At 39.3% G+C, this 9,541-nt stretch overlaps 1 pseudogene; it reads left to right on the top strand.

Annotated features, from left to right (window-relative positions):
- Positions 1–1,108: 1,108 nt before the first annotated feature.
- Positions 1,109–3,356, top strand: LOC100979750 (vascular endothelial zinc finger 1-like; annotated as a pseudogene).
- Positions 3,357–9,541: the final 6,185 nt, after the last annotated feature.

The following is a 9,541-nucleotide window of genomic DNA, read 5'->3' as shown; positions in this document are numbered from 1 at the left end:
ATATGATTCCTGTGGCAGAGGAAAGGTATATGGTCTGAGGCTTAAGAACTGGAGGTAGGACTGGATGCAGAGGCAATGATGAGCACTTTAGATGAATTTATTACCCCTACTTGTAAAGTCAAGGGAAGAATAAGCTTATTTTGCCCTTTCCAATTATCTTTGTTTAAAACTTTGTCTAGTAAATTTCATTTGAGGATAATTAGCAAACATCTGGTGTTCTACAGCTATTTCCCTCCCCACGGTATAGATTCTTCTCACTTGGGTGAGCATCAGTGGCATTCCCTCTCCTTTCTGAGGAGGATTTCAGTAAGTAGGAAATCACAGTCGAACTCAGTGCTGTTTCTTACATGGGGTGATGTATTTTGCTCATCTACAGCTACAGTAGTAAAGTGGTCCGTTCATTTTTCCATTTTAGCTGCCACTGATCATGATAGTCAAGACTGTGACTCTGCAGATGTGTTAAATAATTTTAAGAACATAACAAGAAAGTAATCAGTCTTTTATTCAATTTGTCATTTAATTTTCCTAATTGTAACTGTCCTCCTAATAAATACCTTGAAGTTAGTGTTTTGAGCTGAGGCAGGAGATACTGAATTATAGATCCCAGAGTTACCTGAAAAAGAGCATCTAAAATCAATACAAAAACTCATACAAAAAGTCCAACTGAAGAACTGATTTGAAGAATCTAAGCAAAGAGGCAGCTTTGAGGCAAAAAGTAAGAAGAAATATGAATGAGATAATTTAGAATACCTGGTAGAGACTCTACCTCGAGAGGTTCTAAGGGGCCCAGAACTGTAGTTTCAAATCCTAGTTGCAGAGTATTCAGGGCCTTATAAATGAGAGGATCCGGAAATATTAACAGTACTGTATTAGTCCATTCTTACACTGCTATAAAGAATAGAAACTGCGGATGTTGGGGAGCCGCCGCCGCCACCGCTTTGTTGTCACCTCCTCCGGCTGAGGAGGCTCCCCGAGCGGGGGGAGTGGGGAGGAGGGGGGTCGGCCACCGCAGCCATGGAGGCCAACTGGACCTCGTTCCTGTTCCAGAGAACATTTTTTGAAAACCCAGTTCCCCCTTAGAAGGCTTCATATAGAAGTGTGGGGATCCTAGGAATCCTCAGAGAGTGATTCCTGCAGTGGTTCTACAGCATTTCACCCAAGAATCAGGGACCTGGTGTGACCCTTGTGTGAGAGTGAGCTTCAGCAATGCTGGAAACATACTTTATGTTGCCACAGACATCTGAATTGGTAAAATGGCAGTCCAAGTAGCTTCCCATCACCAACAGCAGGCAGCACAGAACAGCTTGCTGCCCCTCCCGAGCTCTGCCGTGGAGACCCCTGATCAGAAACCATTGCTTCCAATACCGATAACTCAGAAACCTCAGGGTGCACCAGAAACATTAAAGGATGCCATTGGGATTAAAAAAGAAAAACCCAAAACTTCGTTTGTGTGCACTTACTGCAGTAAAGCTTTCAGGGACAGCTATCACCTGAGGCACCATGAATCCTGCCACACAGGGATCAAGGTGGTGTCCCGGCCAAAGAAAACCCCCACCACGGTGTTTCCCCTTATCTCTACCATCGCTGGGGACAGCAGCCGAACTTCGTTGGTCTCGACCATTGCAGGCGTCTTGTCAACAGTCACTACATCTTCCTCGGGCACCAACCCCAGTAGCAGTGCCAGCACCACAGCTCTGCCGGTGACTCAATCTGTCAAGAAACCCAGTAAGCCTGTCAAGAAGAACCAGGCTTGTGAAATGTGTGGGAAGGCCTTCCGAGATGTGTACCATCTCAGTGGGCACAAGCTCTCCCATTCAGATGAGAAGCCCTTCGAGTGTCCTATTTGTAATCAGCGCTTCAAGAGGAAGGACCGGATGACTTACCGTGTGAGGTCTCATGAAGGAGGCATCACCAAACCCTATACTTGCAGTGTTTGTGGGAAAGGCTTCTCAAGGCCCCACCCCTTAAGCTGTCATGTAAAACATGTCCATTCAACAGAAAGACGCTTCAAATGCCAAACGTGCACTGCTGCCTTTGCCGCCAAAGATAGACTGCGGACACACATGGTGTGCCACGAAGACAAGGTATCATGTAACATCTGTGGGAAGCTCCTGAGTGCAGCATACATCACCAGCCACTTAAAGACTCATGGGCAGAGCCAAAGTATCAACTGCAATCCATGTAAACAAGGCATCAGTAAAACATGCATGAGTGAAGAGACCAGTAACCAAAAGCAGCAGCAGCAGCAGCAGCAGCAAAAACAACAACAACAACATGTGACAAGCTGGCCAGGGAAGCAGGTAGCAACACTGAGAAGCTATTAAAACAAGGAAGAAAGAAGCTGCTAACCTGTGCCAAACCTCCATGGCTGCTACGACACCTGTAACTGTCACTACGCCATTCAATATAACATCCTCTGTGTCGTCTGGGGCTATGTCAAACCCAGTCACAGTGGCAGCTGCAATGAGCATGAGAAGTCCAGTAAATGTTTCAAGTGCAGTTAACATAACCAGTCCAATGAACATAGGGCATCCTGTAACTATAACCAGTCCACTATCCACGACCTCTCCTTTAACACTCACTACCCCGATCAACCTCCCCACCCCGTCACTGCCCCAGAGAATATAGCACACCCTGTCACCATCACATCTCCAGTGAATCTGCCCATGCCTATGACATTAGCCGCCCCTCTCAGTATAGCAGTGAGACATGTAGAGAGTATGTCTTTCTTGCACCAAACTTTGCCTACATCACCGCCTTGGTAAACAGTATTATAAAATCAAAATATAGGTTAAAGTAAATATTTACCAGCAACTTAACTTTTAGTTGATTAAAGCAAAAAGTAAACCATGAAATTGGGAGATTTTATTACATTAGTTAATAAGAGTGTGGTAATTGGCTGGGATTATTCAAAGTAGGGTGTGTATATAACTTATCACTGGACCACTTTAGTTTAATCAGAAATTCCTTTTAGCTGACAACATTGCTTAAACAGGATAGTAGTTGGCAAGATGAAATGCCAGAATTAAAACCAATCATAAATAGGTAGAACCCACTTCAAAATAAAAAAAAAAAAACAGCATTACTATTTCTAATTCCAAGGAATCACTTTATTGTAAACACTAGCAGAACTCTTCTCCCTATACAAGGTGGATGGCTGATTTTACCCTGAAATTCTAAATCCACAGATTGAGAGCTAGTGTAGAATTGTCTGTGTTTATTGTTTTTATGAGTAAATACATGCATTGTCATAATAAAATGCATTTCAGAGAATATGCATTTTACCCTTGGGAATATGTTAATTTCGGGCAGCATTCCCTGTGGGAAAAGTGATACCAGCTCTGATATGCAAAACATATAATTTATCATTCTAACTTCAACATATAATAGGGATTGTGACCTGATATTTGGAGATGTAAATATTGCTCAGCATATTAATCCCAATGGAATATAGCATTGTAGTTGACTTTTTAAAAAAAAAATTTTTTTTTTAAATCTACAAATTGTGTTTTGCTAAGAAAAGCCTCAGCTGACAGAGGAGAAGTCAAGTGTGTGGACAGGCAGTCTCCTAACAAACAGAGGCCAGTGGGACTCCTGTTTAGGAGCCAAGGAGTACTTTGGAACAGTTCAAATATATTGCTTTAAATTGGAAGACTCTGGAGGCACTGGGATGTGATATGCCCCTCTGTCTCCCAATCAGAGCCTGTCGATGTTACAACAGAGACAGATGTGTTAGTTGCTCACTAGAGTTTATGTCTTATATTAAATTGTATAGTTTTTATTCTAACCACTAACTAGGTAGTATAGGCCCCTTCAGAACATGCAGAGTGTATCTTTTTTAAAATTTCTCCTTCCGTTTCTTAAGTATTGCGCAGATTTGTTCAACTTTGTAAATATGGACATCACTTTTTTTCTTTTTTTGAGAAAACACTTGTATCAGCTTAGTGGTGTTTTCAGGGAGACAGCTGTCTGCACTCCCTGTAGAAACCCAGCAATGATTGTGCACATTGAGACATGTGCTTTTTATTTCTTAGCAGGGTATTTTATCTCTGTACATAAAGTAGAAACCAAAAGCTAGGGAAACAGATACTCTTTATACCATCATGCCACACATTGTTTTTAAAGCATTGTGTTAAAAAAAAAAAAAAAAGTTAACTAAAACCAAGACGCTGTGATTTTTTTTAAGTTGCAATATGTTTTTGGTTTTTTTCATTTTTTAATCATTGCACTTAAGAGAAATGGAAATTAGTTGTGTTAATCTTGCAGAATGTTTGCAGGACTGACTATCAAACTGGATGATTTCCGTTTATACCCTTCTGTGTCAGTTCAAGCATCAAAATACCTTGCATCTGAGACAGACTTCCTACCTCAGGGACAAGTATCTGTGTGTCGTTACACAAAACAGTTCTAGGGAGTTGAACTACATAGCAAAAAAATAAAATAAATAGTACTTAGTGTAAAATAATTTTATAAATGATCTTTTGTACTTTAGGACATTATACAATTTTTGTATGTATAAAAGCTTAGGAACTTTCTGTTTATCAGGAAGGCAACACATTCCTACACTTTTAATGTATATGTTTGTTATAATGTCCATGTAAACATGCCCTATGTTTGTGCCTTTTAATTAGTTTGTCTCAATAAACAAAATGTAGAGAAAAAAAAGAATAGAAACTGGGTAATTATAAAGGAAAGAGGTTTATTTAACTCCCAGTTTTGCAGGCTTAGCAGGAAGCATGGCCAGGAGGCCTCGGGAAACTTACAATCATGGTGAAAGGTGAAAAGGAAGCAGATACCTTCTTCACAAGGTGGCAGGAGGGAGTGAGTGCCAGCAGGAGAAATGCCAGACACTTATAAAACCATCAGATCTCATGAGACTCACTATCATGAGAGAAGTATGGGAGAAACTGCCCTCATGATCCAATCACCTCCCTCCCTTGACACGTGCAGATTATAGGTCCCTCCCTCAACATGTGGGGATTACAATTCGAGATGAGATTCGGGTGGGGACACAGAGCCAGACCATATTAAGCACCAATTCCATTCAGACATTTCCCTCACTTCATAATTCCTTCCTTTCCTCTTTACAAAAGTTTTCAGCATGAAACATAATTCAAAGTACAATAAATTGTATGCATATCTACATTGATCCATGTATATATAAAGAAGAGAACAGAACTATTAGATATTATTGTTACCTGAAATGAACTACTTAATAAATTTAATTGAACAAAAAGTTTGTTTTAATTTGTGGGTAACAAAAACAAAAAGGATGATATAACCATTGTTGTTTGGACAGGATGTGAATTTGTCTGTTGTGACTTTTCCATTGTGATTATATTGAAAAAAACATTCTGGGAATCTTATGTGAACTGTTTAGCAACATAATGAAAAATGTCATTCTTTTTAATCTGAAGTATTCTATCAATTCCTGAAATCTCCCAAGTCATCATCTCATTATACATCACCTGTTGGTAATGGGACTCACGAGTGGCTTAGAATGAGATTTTACCTTTGTTTCTGCCAAGTACCACAGGGTATTATAAACTTACACTACCTTTTTATCTAATTTCTTGGCTCAGAAGTGTCCAGAATACAGAGGTAATATAAATTTGAGCCGGAGAAGATCCAAGTCCCTGGTTACTAATGTTTAGGACAGGATTATTTCCACCCACAACCAAGCCTGAAACAGACACAGCTTTCTTGTAATTGAGCTGGGGAGAGTATTCCAGTTCACATTTTGACTAAGGAAACAGCAATGTCAGGCAGTGGTTGAAATTTTGGGGTCTAGCAGGGAGCAATTGTCATTCTGGAGTTCTCTACATTCACAGTATTAAGATTTCTCTGCCCTCAACAGCAGAAGTAGGATACAGAAGCAAGGTCCAGAACTCAGATGCATTACCTAATTTTAGCCTTGGGAACGATACCACCAAAAAAAAACCCCTGCAAACTTTAATTTGTTGCACCTTTCAACTGTTTGTTTCAACTCAACAGTCAATCTACTGACTCATCTGCTTCTGATTATCTTGACTTCTGGTACCTTGAATAATTTCTTGCACCTGGTTTTGCTTCAGGCCTCAATCCTGATACTTGTTTCTGCTGCTGTTACTCTGAGTTCTGGATTATTTTCTTGATTGCAATTTACATTTGCCAATTTAGCTAAACACAACACCCAGTTCAACATAGTCCTAAAGACCCTACACACAGGTACAGGCCCTTAGGTTTATCATTCCTATCTAATTCACATGCAGAATCAGGGAAGGGAATTAGTCCATGCCTGGCAGGGTGGGTGTCTTAGTCTGTTCCTGCTGCTATAACAAAATACCTTAGACTGGGTAACTTGTAAATAATAGAAATTTATTTCTCACAGTTCTAGATGCTGGGAAGTCCAAGATCAAGGCATAAGCAGCTTTGGTGTCTGGTAAGTTCTCACTCTCTGCTTCCAAGATGATTCCTTATTGATGCATCCTCCAGAGGGAACAAATACTGTGTGTCCTCGTATGGCAGAAGGGATGGAAGAGCAAAAGGCACTAGGGTGCTCCCTTTTCTAAGTTCCCATCTCTTAATACCTTAGGGTTTAAATTCTAACACATGAATTTTGGAGGGACACATTCATTCAAACCGTAAAAGTGGGGCTCCAGTCTTACAGGAAAACTTAAGGAAGGTTTTCAGAAACTTAAATGACTAAAACTTTAGCTCTGTTTTTTCTTTTCTAGCCAAAATTAAAACATTTTATTGACATATATTAAAGAAAACAAACTATAATCTTGATATAGAAGACTAATCATAAAGATGTAATTATCGCAAAATTGGTTTATATTTTAATATAATCTCTACAAAAGTTCTTATAGGAATTTTTATAGAACTTGACAGTCTAATTCTATATTTGTCAGAGAATAGCAAATGAACAATAGCCAATATAATAGTAAAGAAGAACATGGTACAGGAAAGTGCCCTAACCAATATCAAGATTTATTACAAAGTTTTCATACATAAAAAACATGATATTAATGCAAAGTTAGAAAAACAGATTCTTGGAACAGAATAGAGACCTCCTAAAATAATAAGGATGCTCAAAAATTTGATTTGTGAGAGTCTGAATATTGAAGATCAGTGGCTAAGGGATAAGATACTCTATAATTAACCTCAAGAAACTCAATTATCAGTATAGAACACAATCAATTCCATACAAAAACTTAAATGAGAAAGATAACTTCATAAAAATAATTTTCATATAGTTAAGAATTTTTTAAATAAGGCTTAAAAAATCATAAAAGCTTGATGAAACTGTAGTAAATTTTAATTTTCAATGAAACGAAAAGACAACATAAGTTTTAAAGAGCAAACTACAACTTTGTTGAAGATGTTTGCCATACTTAAGATGTAAAATTTATTCCAAAAACATTTAACATTTAGTTCTTGAAAGAAGCCTGGACCTGTGGATGGAATCAATGCTGAAGAGCCATAGAAAAAGGGAAAAGGAGTTGAAATTGGAGGGTGCAAGGGTGCCCCTGGATTGTTCCTGGGAATAGCAGGTTCTGCCATAAAAGAGACAGAGAAAAGCAGGGGCACACTAGTCATATCTGGCCTTCTACATACTAGGCTTGTGAAACGAACAATTCCAAGTTTCATCAAAAGCAAGTTAGACCATATGATTCAGCAGTTCCATTTCTGGGTATATATCCAAAAGAAAGTTCATAGCAGCATTCTTCACAATTGACAACAGGCAGAAGCAACCCAAGTGTCCATTAATAGAAGAAAGGATAAACAATATGTGGTATATGCATATGATGGAATATTATTCAGACTTAAGGAAGGAAATTCTAACACATGGTACAACATGGATGAACCTTGAAGACATTATGCTGACATGCCAATCACAAAAAAAATTAATGTATGATTCCACTTATATGAGCTACCTAGAGTAGTCATATTCAGAGACAGAAATCTGTACCCATTATGCAATATCTCCCTGTTCTTCTCTCCCCACAGCCAGGAGGGATATTGTGCAATGGGTAGAGAGTTTTGTTTGTTGAAGATGAAAAAGTTCTGGAGATGGATAGTGGTGATGGTTGTACAACAATGTAATTGTACTTAGTACTACTGAGCTATACACTTAAAAGTTTTTATTAAGCACTGTTATATGCCAGGTGCATTTTTTTTTTATTTTTTTAATTATACTTTAAGTTCTAGGGTACATGTGCACAACGTGCAGGTTTGTTATGTATGTATACATGTGCTGTGTTGGTTTGCTGCACCCATTAACTCATCATTTACATTAGGTATTTCTCCTAATGCTATCCCTCCCCACTCCCCCAACCCCAGGACAGGCCCCAGTATGTGATGTTCCCCACCTTGTGGCCAAGTGTTCTCATTTTTCAATTCCCACCTATGGAACTCTGATATTTTTAAATGTCTGCTAACATTCAGGATTAGGTAGCATTCTCCAGAGAAACAGAACCAGTAGGATATATACAGATATAATATATAAGAAGGTATTTATTGTGGGAATTAGTCCACATGATTTTAGAAGCCAAAAAGCCCCATAATATGCCATCAGCAAACTGAAGAGCCAGGAAAGCTGCTGTGGTGGTGTTCAGCTGGAGACCAGAGGCCTGGGGCTGCGGGGAGGCAGTGTTGATGGTATGAGTTTCAGAGTCTAAAAGCCCAAGAACCTGGAGCTCTGGGCAGGAGAAGATGGATACTCTGGCTCCAAAAAGGAGAGCAATTTTGCCCTTTCTCTGCTGTTCTGTTCTATCTGGGCCCTTAATGGATTGCCTGCCTGTATTGGTGAGGCTGGTCTTTTTTACTTAGCCTACTGATTCATAACCTAATCTCTTCCAGAAACACCCTGATAGATATACTCAGAAACAATGTTTGCCAGCTATCTGGGTATTACTTAACCCAGTCAAGTTGACACATAAAATTTTCCATCACACATACTTCACACATACACACATTACATGTGCACTGCTCTGTGCATGCTTGTGTAATCCTATAATCAATTTAGCCTTCTGAATTTGCACTCAGTGAGCTCTTGGCTCAGTTACCCTAGTCCTTGGGGATCCCCTACTGAATGCCCTCAGGTATGATGAATGAGCAAGCGGGCCAGTCAACGGTAGAAGCAGCGTGAAAAGCATTCAAGAGTGGACACCGCTTGTGGAAGTTCATAGGGATTTGGCTTCAGAAGGCTTCTTCAGCTCATGGTCAGTGGTTCCAAATGAACAATTACCAACATATGACTTTAATCTTGGAATTTAGCTAATATCTGCTCCTCAGCTTTGGCTGCAGCCTCAGCCTTTGAAAGCTCAAATAGCAAAATGCCTAAGTGCAGTATCATTCCTGGCATTCCTGAAATCACGGGTGATCAATGATCATAACATTGCATGTTACTCTCATATCTAAATAATGTATCAATATCAGCAATAAAAACAGATCATGTCATCTGGATGTGTTGTCATCTGGATGTGTTGTGATTGTATAATATTCACTTTCAAATGTGGATCACCATTTTAGATATAGGTAGGATTAAAATCTCCTT

This window comes from Pan paniscus, chromosome 2 (genome assembly GCF_029289425.2).
Source record: "Pan paniscus chromosome 2, NHGRI_mPanPan1-v2.0_pri, whole genome shotgun sequence".
NCBI classification, from domain to species: Eukaryota; Metazoa; Chordata; class Mammalia; order Primates; family Hominidae; genus Pan; species Pan paniscus.
The sequence above is the reverse complement of the archived record's forward strand: the minus strand, read 5'-3'. Positions and strand labels throughout refer to the sequence as shown.